This window comes from Vulpes lagopus, chromosome 4 (genome assembly GCF_018345385.1).
Source record: "Vulpes lagopus strain Blue_001 chromosome 4, ASM1834538v1, whole genome shotgun sequence".
NCBI lineage: Eukaryota > Metazoa > Chordata > Mammalia > Carnivora > Canidae > Vulpes > Vulpes lagopus.
The window spans coordinates 12,872,819-12,884,210 of record NC_054827.1 but is presented as its reverse complement, the minus strand read 5'-3'; the positions used below and the strand labels follow the sequence as shown (position 1 = coordinate 12,884,210).

Sequence of the window (11,392 nt, the reverse complement as noted above, 5' to 3'; positions counted from 1 at the left end):
CTGTGCACTGCTTATTATTTTAAAACAGACATTCACTTTGTATAAAAAAGAACAAACTTGGGGTGCCTGGGTGGTTCAGTCAGTTAAGCATCTGCCTTCGGCTCAGGTCATGATCTAGGGGTCCTGGGATCGAGCCCCACATCGGGCTCCCTGCTCAGCAGGGAGCTTGCTTCTCCCTCTGCCCTTCCTCCTCCTGCTCATGCTCCCTCTCTCGAATAAATAAATGAAATCTTAAAAACAAAAGAACAAACTCATCTCTCCCTTTCCCAACCCCTTCCCACCTCCCATGAATCTAGTTTTTTTCAAGGGCCAGAGTTTGTAAGTTTGGGTCTAAGCTCTCAGAACAAATAGAAATCTTGATTAAAGCACATGCATGTGTACACACACAGTCTAAAGCTTTTGTGTTTTATGTCTGGTCTCTACGTAGGTCACAGCTGTAAGGAATCTTGCTGTTGGCTCAAATTATAATGTCAATCAAACATGGGGCAAAAAAATTAATCTAAAGATATTTCATGTGGGCTCATCAGAAAGCACCTTCTCTTGGATAATAAATAGCAAAGTCCCAGCTAAGTGATCTATGACAGTGATGAATCAATTCATTCCCAAACACTTAAATGTGTTTCGTGATGACCTTTCCACAAGTTTCTGGAAAGAACGCAAAAACGCATTTACGAGAGCCATCTGAAAGTGGAGAGCAATTGACAAATAATTCTACATTTACAGAGAAATCATGGAAGTATGAAGGCGTGCTATAGTAAAACTTTATAGCAATGGTATCTCCCACATGAGACACACAAATAATTCCTCCTCAAAAAAAAAAAAAAAAAACAAAAAAAAAAAAACAAAAAAAAACAAATAATTCCTCCTCATGTTCCAGATTTTGAACAAATGAACTATTAGTGCCACTGTCACCAGACCAAAAAAAAAAAAAAAAAAAAATAGAAGAAGAAGAAAGAAAAAAAACAACCTGTCAGGTTTTATGAAGTATTGTATTTAAAAATTCAGACCAATTTCTGAGTTTCTTCCATCTAGCAACATACCCCAGAGTTCAATATACTTACTCTCCAGTGTGGGTCCTGGTTTCTGGTTTTGCGATGGGTCTGTAAAACGTACAGATGGTAATAATCTGTGGCTTACTTCAAATCCTGACGACTGCTGCCTTATTCTCTTGATTTCCTTTGGTGCCAAAGATGTCGTTCTGTTCCAGAGTTACCGCACGTTAAGTGAAGCTGCTGTCAACATTTTATTACATTCAGCATTTCAGGTTTCCTGATAGCTAACTCAAACATTAAAGATAGCCATGCTCTGTATATTTTTCAATCTTCTTATTCTCTTTCTCTTTCACCCTCCATGGAAGGGTGCTGGGTCCTCCTTAAGCAGCCCAGAGGTTTAAAGTTGGACATTTCCAGGTCGCATTAAAATAAATATTAATGCAATTCATTTCCACCTTCAGACATGTCTTTCCTTCCCTGGTTGCTCTGGCAGTGTTAATTTTCCCACACTCTCCTGTAATGGTGAAGGGCTTGTCTGGGCAAGTAAGATAACACTTGGGCAGGAGATTAAAAGCCCACACTGAAGTCATTAAGTACCTATGGGGCCGGGCCCTGAATCCACTCAACACAGTCTCCAAACACTGTCACCTTGACTTGAAAGGCAATCGGAAAAGCGTGACAACTAAGACCATCTCATTTGGGCATTTCCAGGCCCTTGAGCCACCTGTATTTTATATAACGAAATAGTGCTTCGGCTTAGAGGCCAGAGCAAGGAGAAAATGCCTTACTTTCATTTCATTTCACCTTGACGTTTGTGAACAGTGAACCACCTCTGAGGTCTAGGCCACAAGTCCCATGCAACTCGGAACAGGTCCCAGTGTGTAATCATCCCCCACACTGCCCTCAAAACTGTCCTGCTTTCATCAACACTTGGTTACCTTATCTTTATAGCTTTTGACCTCAATTCTGGAAAGTTCTTTACATTTACCATGTGCGTCTGAAAAATTAGTTGACATCTCTACCTGCAAAAGCACAGGTTCGGGTAACTATTTAGCTATTCCGACTGTTAAGAACTTACAACTTTCTCCCACCTGTTACTTACACTGAGGCACTCTTACATCCCCTCATGAAACCATTTATCTTATTATACAGATTTGAGTATTTTTCTTTTTCCTTGTTACTATAAACCCTTAAAAACCCACCTCTAACTTACACAGAAGAATCCTTCACAGCTTAAAGAAAGGCTCCTTCCCAAGTACAAGGTGTGGCTAGATCATTCAATCTAGAGTAATTTGATGTGGGTGTGACATGAGGCAGCATAGTCCTCTCTCCTATTTGGTGCCTGATGAAAGTAGGAATAAAGTAGCAACATAGTCTTCCTTTGACATTTCTTTTTTTTTTTTTTTTTTTTTTAATTTTTTAATTTTATTTATGATAGTCACAGAGAGAGAGAGAGAGAGAGAGAGAGAGAGGCAGAGACAGAAGCAGGCTCCATGCACCGGGAGCCCGATGTGGGATTCGATCCCGGGTCTCCAGGATCACGCCCTGGGCCAAAGACAAGCGCCAAACCGCTGCGCCACCCAGGGATCCCTCCTTTGACATTTCTTAAAAGAAATCTCACTACAGAATCTTGGGGATTATCCATAAGTAACAATTGCTACAAATAAAAATCATAAAGAATAATAAACAAAAATCCTCATCTGGGGGCTGGGAAAGATGATCTTCTCCGAGGCCCTTGAAGAATCTAAATAAACCTTTTAGCATAAGAAAATGCAGCTATTTGGGGAAATTGGGTACAAATGTAAACATTAGGAAAGAAAAACCAATCAGAAATCTCAGGGATCTGGAAAAAGAATTCAGGGGGCAGTAAAATGAACAGGAAACAAACACCTCCATCTGAGGCAAGGGCTTCTCCTTTGTGGCACAAAAACAGAAAGAGCGTGCTGAACTCTCCAGGCCTTCTCCTGCTCCAGTTTTACCTCATCATTATCTTGATGTGGAGGACTCCAGCCTCTATTTTACTCTCTCTCCCAAGTTCTAGTCCCATATGGCCAATTACGGACATCCCCACCTTGGTGTCCTTTGTGTGGCTCAGACTCAATGGGTCTTAGCTTCAACAATTATTGCCCCCTCCACATTCCATATTTTTGATAAGGTCAGCCACCCAGGTTCAAATGCCAGCACCATCTTCCTCTTGCAAGATCCTATAAATGTGACCTCCAAAATATTTCTTATATCTGTCTCCTATGAAGCTACATCCTGTCTTCATCCCCAGCTGGGACCAGCTGACCCCCATGTATAGTAGGCTGGGCCTTCTCTTCCATTCCCACAACCAGTCCCACCCTGAGACAGGAGACCTTTCATTTAACCTGAGCCAGCTCCACCCTGGAGTCCTACAGCAGGGAGCATGGACTGACACGCCCTCTCTAAAGTCCCCCCTAGAGTTCCCCTATCCCAGCCTGCCTCCAACCCTCAAATAACAAGGTTTCGCCTCTAGGCCTTGTTCCCAAACTCCTGTTTTGGTAATTGCCCAGAACATCGGGCTCCTCCTGGGTCTGGGACTCCTGCCAATTTCCCAACTTGGCCCTGAAAAATCTTTCTTCCATCTCCGGTTCAATACTTGGAATCTGCTAGCCCCTGCCACACTGTGTTCTTACCCAGAGTTAACTAGTTGTCTGAGGCCCTAGAGCTTGCCACACCTGTCAGAAACGGCTTGTCAGCCCTCAATGCAGTGGAAACTCCCACCAAGCAAAAACCAGAGCCAGAAACCAGGCGCTCAGCGGAACTGTATTTGCTCCATCTGGGCCTGACATGGGCTTCGGGATCCTGTTCCAGCTCTTGGACAACACCACAGGCTTTGGCTTATTTTGGCTCTGGATTGACACTTCTGGTTTTACCCCTGTTAAATAACTGTCTGGACATTTTGTATTTCCGATCCTCATTCCTAACCTTCCACTTCCCCAATAACTGTGACAACTTGCTCCCATTTGGGCATGGTCTAGGACAAAGCAGCCAGTTGCCACTCTTCCAAACAGCCGCCTCCCACCCTCATCTGCCAACTCTCCTAGTTTCTGCCTACAATCACCTCTGTCTACTGCCTACTGAATGGCTCTCCTCCATCCTTCCTCCTGGCTTATAGGACCTTGATCCATCAATCTTCTGATAGACAGGACTTGCTTGGGCCCTAAGGAAGGGTCATGGTGAATCTCATTTCTTTTGAGAAAGAGTGACTGACAGGAGAGGCCTATGATCCATTCATGGCTAACTAAGTATAAGAAGTCTTCTGAGAAGGACTTCTGTCCTGATATTTTTTTAAAAAGCACCAGGGGGATCCCTGGGTGGCACAGCAGTTTGGCGCCTGCCTTTGCCCCAGGGCGTGATCCTGAAGACCCGGGATCAAATCCCACATCGGGCTCCCGGTGCATGGAGCCTGCTTCTTCCTCTGCCTGTGTCTCTGCCTCTCTCTCTCTCTCTCTCTCTCTCTCTCTCTCTCTCTCTCTGACTATCATAAATAAATAAAAATTTAAAAAATAAAATAAAATAAAATAAAAAGCACCAGGAGGGGATCCCTGGGTGGTTCAGCAGTTTGGCACCTGCCTTTGGCCCAGGGCACAATCCTGGAGTTCCGGGATCGAGTCCCACGTCAGGCTCCCAGCATGGAGCCTGCTTCTCTCTCCTCCTGTGTCTCTGCCTCTCTCTTTCTCTCTCTCTCTCTCTCTCTCATAAATAAATAAATAAATAAATCTTTTAAAAAAAGCCCAAAATGCAATACTCTGGGGATACAATTATAAAAATAAATAAATAAAAATAAAAAATAAAAAAATAAAAATAAAAAGCACCAGGAAAAAGGCCTTGTTTCAATCCTCTACCTTGAACACACAGGAATCATCTAGAGCTACAGCAGCCACCTTGAGATTAAAAGGCAACAACAGAGGATGCAGGAGACAATATTCTAACAATGCTGGGAGAGAAAGACAGATCATGGGGCCTGCATTCTTGACAGTGTCACTAGGCTACTTCTCTAGCTCTTGCCAGTCCATCCCAGGTTTCTTGTTATGTGAGTCAAATAAATTCCTACTTGTCTGAGCTAGCATTAGCAGCTTTTCTGTCACAGATGACCAAACGCCATTCCCCTAATAGAAGACATACACAAACTGCATGACTTTCCAGGAAAATTGTGCTGGGTTCTGGGGCCCCAGGTTGGAGTGGTCGGTATCCCCTCCCATTTCTGTTAATGGAACTCTTTAAACCAAAATAGTAGTAAGGCAGCATTTTGTACTTAGCTCATACATATGTTTTCTTTGAGAGGTACACTACTTTTAAGGTATATGAGTGACATCACTGAGAACAGTGGAGTGGGAAATTGCATGGGCCAGACCCTCCGCCAACAGCTACTGAACACTGTCAGAATCAACTTCATTCACAATCTGGGAACTAGTTAAATGATTGCAGCAATCAAGTAAATACACAATCCCAAAAAAGATGGCTAAATATCAGGAGGAGAGATCAGTGGCATTTTAACTTACCCTAACCCCACATCCCCAGTGTAGCTGAGTGGTGGTCTTAAAGACACAACCCACTGGCCTGGTATGGGTTCCTGGTGCTGGAAAGAGCCGCATAGACCTTCTTTCCAAATAATTATGGACCAGGTTATTTGTTTGGACCTATCTGGGGGCTCTCTAAAGGACTGGTGCAAAGGGCTTATCTTTATTTCATCTAATTCAGAATTCTCCCTTGGTGAAGAGGCATTTATTAAACATGTTAAAGGCAAATGAATTTTCTGCTTGCCACTAGGGGTAAGGGATACAAACACATCAAAAGGCCTGGGGGAAAAAGCTGGGAGTGAGATATATTGGGAAATAAGGACTTTGAAAAGCTCCCACATATTGCTGGTAATCTAATAGCTCATATACATGCCCAGGGCATATATTGTTCAGAAAAGACCTGAGAAGGCCATGATCATCCCCTTCCACCCGACTTTCAGGCTGCAAGCAAGCAGAAAATGAAGGCTAAGGTAGAGTTGTAAACTACACGGCTGAGTGCTGAAGGCATGCCTCAACACACACTGCCTACTATGTGGTTTTTTTCTTTATAAAATTTCTTTTTCTCCTTCTCCTTTTCCTCCTACTTATTATTATTATTATTACTTTTTGTCTGTTTGAGATGTTTAAGGAAATCTCTGTCAAAATTGCTAGCTGATCACTAAGCTAAGACTTCAGTGACCTTACATGACAAAGAATACAAAATTCGTTCAGAACAGTCACTAAACCACAAAAAGCAAGAACAAACCGTGAAGGAGAAATCTGATTTCCAAAGTAGCAACATTACACTATTCAAAACATCCAGTTTTCAACAAAAAACTATAAGGCATGCAAAGATACAAGAAAGTATGGCCCATATCTAGGGGAAATAAGAAATCCACAGAAGCTGTCTCTGAGGAAGCCCAGATACTGAATTTTCTAGATAGACTTTAAATCAATTATATTAAATATGCTCAAAAATCTAAAGAAACCATATACAAAGAGCTAAAGGAAACCAAGAGAAAGGTGTCTCACCAAATAGAAAGTATTGATAAACAACAGATATTATAATATATATACATGAGAGAGAAAGAGAGAGAGAGAGAGAGAGAGAGAGATTCCAGAGTTGAGAAGTATAGTAATTGCAATGGAGGAGTTCAACAGCCGGTTTGAGCAAACAGAAGAAATAACTAGTAAACTTGAAGATAAATGAATGGAAATTACCCAAATGAATGGAAATCACCCAATCTTAGGAGCAGGAAAAAAAGAAAAAAAAATGCAGAAAAACGAACAGAGCCTAAGAAATCCAAGGGACACCACAAGCATACATGGATAATAGGAGACCCAGAAGGAAAGGAGAAAAAGAGGTAGAAAGAAAATAATGACCATAACATTTATTTACATATTCAAGAAGCTCCATGTGGACTCTAAGTGTAATAAACTCAGAGAGGTCTACATTGAGACACACTGTAATCAAAGTATTGAAAAACAGAATCTCAAAAGTAGAAAGAGAGAAAAGACCTGTCACATACAAAGGATCCACTATAAGATTAACAGCTGATTTCTTGTTAAAAACCACGGAGAAGAGAAGTCAATAGAATGACATCTAGGTGCTAAAAGAAAAGATATTATCAACTAAGAATTCTATATTCAGCAAAACTATCCTTCAAAAATGACAAAGAAATGGACATTCCCAGATAAACAAAAATTGGGAGAGTCTGTCACTAGTAAGCTACCCTACAAGAAATGCTCCAGAGTCCCTTGTGTACAAATCAAAGGAGACTAACAATAACCTGATCTCCATGAAGAAATAAAAACACTGGCAAAGGTAACTACATAGGTGAATATAAAAGTCAGTATTAATGTATATGTACTTATTTCCTTTTCTTCTGTGACCTAAAAGACAACTATATAAAATAATAATTATAATCTATGTTGAGGATCACTCGTGGTAGAAAGATGTAATTTGTGACAATAAAGCACATGTGCACAAGAGAACAATAAATCCACATTAGGGTAAGAAGTTGGGTTCCTAAAGCAATGAATGACAACAATCCACAAAAGAAGACATCCTTTCCTTTTGCCACATCCTCTCTGCTTCACTTGTTGGTATTTACAGGCATTTGAGTCTGCAACTCTTTTGTTTAAAACTCCTCCTAGATCAATCCCACTTCTGCTTGGAGACCCCAAATGGTTCTTCATTTCCTTGAAAATAATATTCAAACCTCTTAATCTACATCAGTGACTTGGAATATGTGTCTCTTTTGCATCTCTTCAACTTCATCTCTAAAAACTCCGTGTGCCACATTTTATAAGATAAACAGAACTGCTGACTACTCCTATTTCCAATCTCCCCATGCTCGTTTCCAACCTGGCTTAAATTTTACTGAAGCTTTTCCAGGACTGGATGGAAAGACCTACCCCAACTCTGGAAGTGTAAAGTCCATCTAATCTAATTCCAGTGGCATTCCTTTGTCCATCCCCTGCCCAGAAGCCATCTCTCCCTCTTCTGGACTCCTGCACCACTTCAGCTGTATTTCTCTAATTGTATATATTATTTTCTATTTTTTATTTAGCTATAGTGGACATTTCTTATTGTTCCTTTTTGATTGCCAGAGTCATCTCTGTAGCTTACCAAGGACACCTGATTGGTAATCTAAGGAACTGCATTATAGACAGCCTTGGGTAGACTATTATGTTTTCTGTTTCTGTTTCATCTTTAAAATTAGTAAAATAACATCTGCTTTACGAGATTCTTGTGAGAATTTAACGATGTTATTTGTAATCTGTAAAGTTCATTTTACATATGAACTCTATCTGTGAAGTTAACATTTTTGCCTAGGGTCAAAGTCCACATTTCAGTCACTTTTATGTCTAACCAAATACTCAATACATAGTAGGTGAGGTGCCCAATAAATTTTTGTGGCATGAGCAAGCATGCTAATCTGTGGTAAGATGAAGCTGAATAATTTAAAAATATTTTTTTAATTTAAAGATAATTTAAAGGCATTTTTATTCATGATTTTACCATATTATCCGTAATCTCTACCAGAGGAAATCAGTACATGGATTTTTTTTTTTAATAGGTGCAGTTAAATGCCTTACCTTGACTTTTAACACAAGCAATGACTTATTTTACTACTAACATGACTTTTTTTGGTATCCCTCAAGGTAAGAATTTTCTGAACCCAGGGCTATTTTTCACAATTCAATAATCAAGTTGTCAAATGAAAGTGAGAGAAGAAAAACTGACTACATTAGGTATAGTGAAGGTATACCCAGTTTTATTAAAAAAAAAAAAGACTTTAAATACAAGAAGATTAAGCGAGTAAAATTGCTGATTTTATAGTAAAATGAAAGCAATTGTTCGCCTTGGTTTCACTCACCTACAAATGTCAGGCAGCCTAAAGAAAGAAACGAGTTCACGGGTTTGTTTTTCTAAGAAATCCACTGTTGCTTTCCTGCAGACATTTTTCAGCACCAAAATATTCAACTGGACCATGGGAACTCCCTGGGGCAGGTTAAGAGTGGAAGAAGAAAAAAAAACAATGACTGCCATCTTAGTAACTACTCATGATGATGTGTCTATTTTTCAGAGACTGATATCCCAGAATACTTAACTAATATAAACTTACCAAATGCATATGGGTTTTGTTTTTATACTAAAAAATCTATTCGACTTTTAGAGTAGAAACTGCAACTGGGTACAGATGAAATTAAAGAACTAAACAATTTCATCTCAAAATTTTACCTATACTATGTAAAATTATTATAATAGGATTTTATATATCTATCTACATATGTATATATAGGTATATACTGGCATGTATCAACATATTTTTTTTATTTAAAGATTTTATTTATTTATTTCAGAGAGAGAAAGCACAAGCATGAGCAGACGGACAAGCAGACTCCCCACCGAGTAGGGAGCAAACGCAGGGCCTAACTCCAGGCCCCCAAGATCATGACCTGAGCCAAAGTCAGACACTCAACCAACTGAGCCACTCAGGTGCCCCTCAATATATATTTATTTTATATCTATAATATATGTCATATATTTATATAACCTGGAAACATATATAAATATATATTAATATATGTTGATATATACTGAGAAAAACAAATGTACATAACTGTCAGTCAACTATAATCACAATTATTAGAAATATATTTCTATATATTATATACATTATATATAATATAATCACAATTATTAGAAAATACACTGGTGTATGAAGAATATGAAAAAGAAGGGTTATGGAATCATGGATGGATATGAAAATTCAGACAAGAAAATCTAGGATTTCTTTGTTAGGGACAGATTTTTTTTTTTTTTTCTAAAACAAAACACTTTGAAGCCCTCAAGCTAATGCATTCAGTGCTCTCCAATTTTGAATACAAAAAATAATAGGAATATATTTGTAGGGGCCCTTTAGGAAAATTACTTTTCTTCTACTAATGCTATACATAGTTCTTAGTTTACATGCATTGTTATTCTCTAAATTGTGTCTAAAATTTAAATTTAAGAAGTGTTAAAACAACTGACAAATTATGGTCTGTATTTTTTAATGTGGAACAGAAAAATTCCTTAGCACCAAGTTTGGAAACAACCAAGAATTCTTGGGTTTGAAGTAAAACTCCAAATAAAACATTGGGCAATCAATCTTTTTCATTTTAATATTGGTGCTCTTGTATTTAAGGAAAGGGTTATAAGTTTCATTTGCATTTTTCAATAACCCTCTCTAAGAAGCAATTGCTTTTTATAAATAAGAGAGAAACATGTGTGATTATTTTAACATGTTTACTTTATTTGGTTTCCAGGTAGACAATTCTCACTAAATGTCTTTCCTCTTGTTTGCTTATGTGCTTCTGCTCCCTCACTATTCTCAGAAAGTCAGGGAAGTGAGAGTGTTTTAGCCCCTGGACCACATTAATTCTTTACAATGTTTCTTTGTGTCACTTAATATTTAGTGCTTTAAGATACATCTGTAACAACTAAACATAAAAGAAATGGCTAATGTTTTCACATACATTTTTCAGATACTTTTTTTTTTTTTTTTACTGTGAAAATCAGTCAAGACCTTCCTGGTCTATGGCTGACACACCTCTACATCACTGATATTTACATACTTTGGCCATGTATATACTTGGCTATGGCTATTGGCTGTCAAATTCTTTTTATTTTCCACATGAAATGAGGTATTTAAAAATATCTGTTAGTAATTCTGAAAGAATTCTGGAATATTAAGACGGAGAGAGAAAGTTCTACAATGCTACTAAATAGTGGATATCAAGAAGTTATTAACATGTTGAATTGGAATTCACCTTTATATCTACTTTTTCCTTAAAATCTTCATCTTCCCTAAATTTTACATACTTGAAAATCCCCTGAGACTTCAGCCAAATGAATTACTTATGCTTTGCTTTCTTAAGCAATTATTTCACCCTGTTGATGAGACTGTAGAAAAACATTAGAATTATTACACGATAATACAAGTTCCAGGAAAGCAAGAACTTTGGCAATTCTGTTCATGGCTCTGTCTTGACCTCACAGTACAGTGCCTGATATACAGCTGACAAAATCAATAAATGTCTGTCACATATGTATTAAACTTATAGAACTAAATCACCAAAAATTTGAATTTAGTGGTCAAAGAATTACAAATAGAAATGTTACCAATTTTGCTGTTGACAACAACAAAAGGTTTTTTCATGATTACTTTCTAAAGTCGAATCTCCTAAATTCTGAGCCTCTAATAGAACCAGATAGAGCATCGTTTTACTGTGGGCTAACTCGCCTTGCTGACATACAGGGGTTGCTGCAAAGCAGAACTCAGGTAGTGGGATCCACCTTGTAAACTGTCATTTAACTACACTTAA

General features: G+C 38.5%; 1 protein-coding gene across 6 annotated transcripts in view; it reads right to left on the bottom strand.

Moving 5' to 3' along the window:
• The window catches only part of STOX2 (storkhead box 2), a 216,144-nt gene that overhangs the window by 161,638 nt on the left and 43,114 nt on the right, over positions 1-11,392 (bottom strand). Inside the window, exon 1 of one of the 6 annotated variants that reach the window (XM_041753892.1) lies at positions 8,899-9,255. The exons of 4 other annotated variants lie outside the window; for them this stretch is intronic. The gene's annotated coding sequence lies outside the window, so the exon portion shown is untranslated. Of the gene's footprint in view, positions 1-1,061; positions 2,394-8,898; positions 9,256-11,392 lie in introns of those variants that run through there. One more of the 6 variants, XM_041753890.1, reaches the window with a different exon arrangement.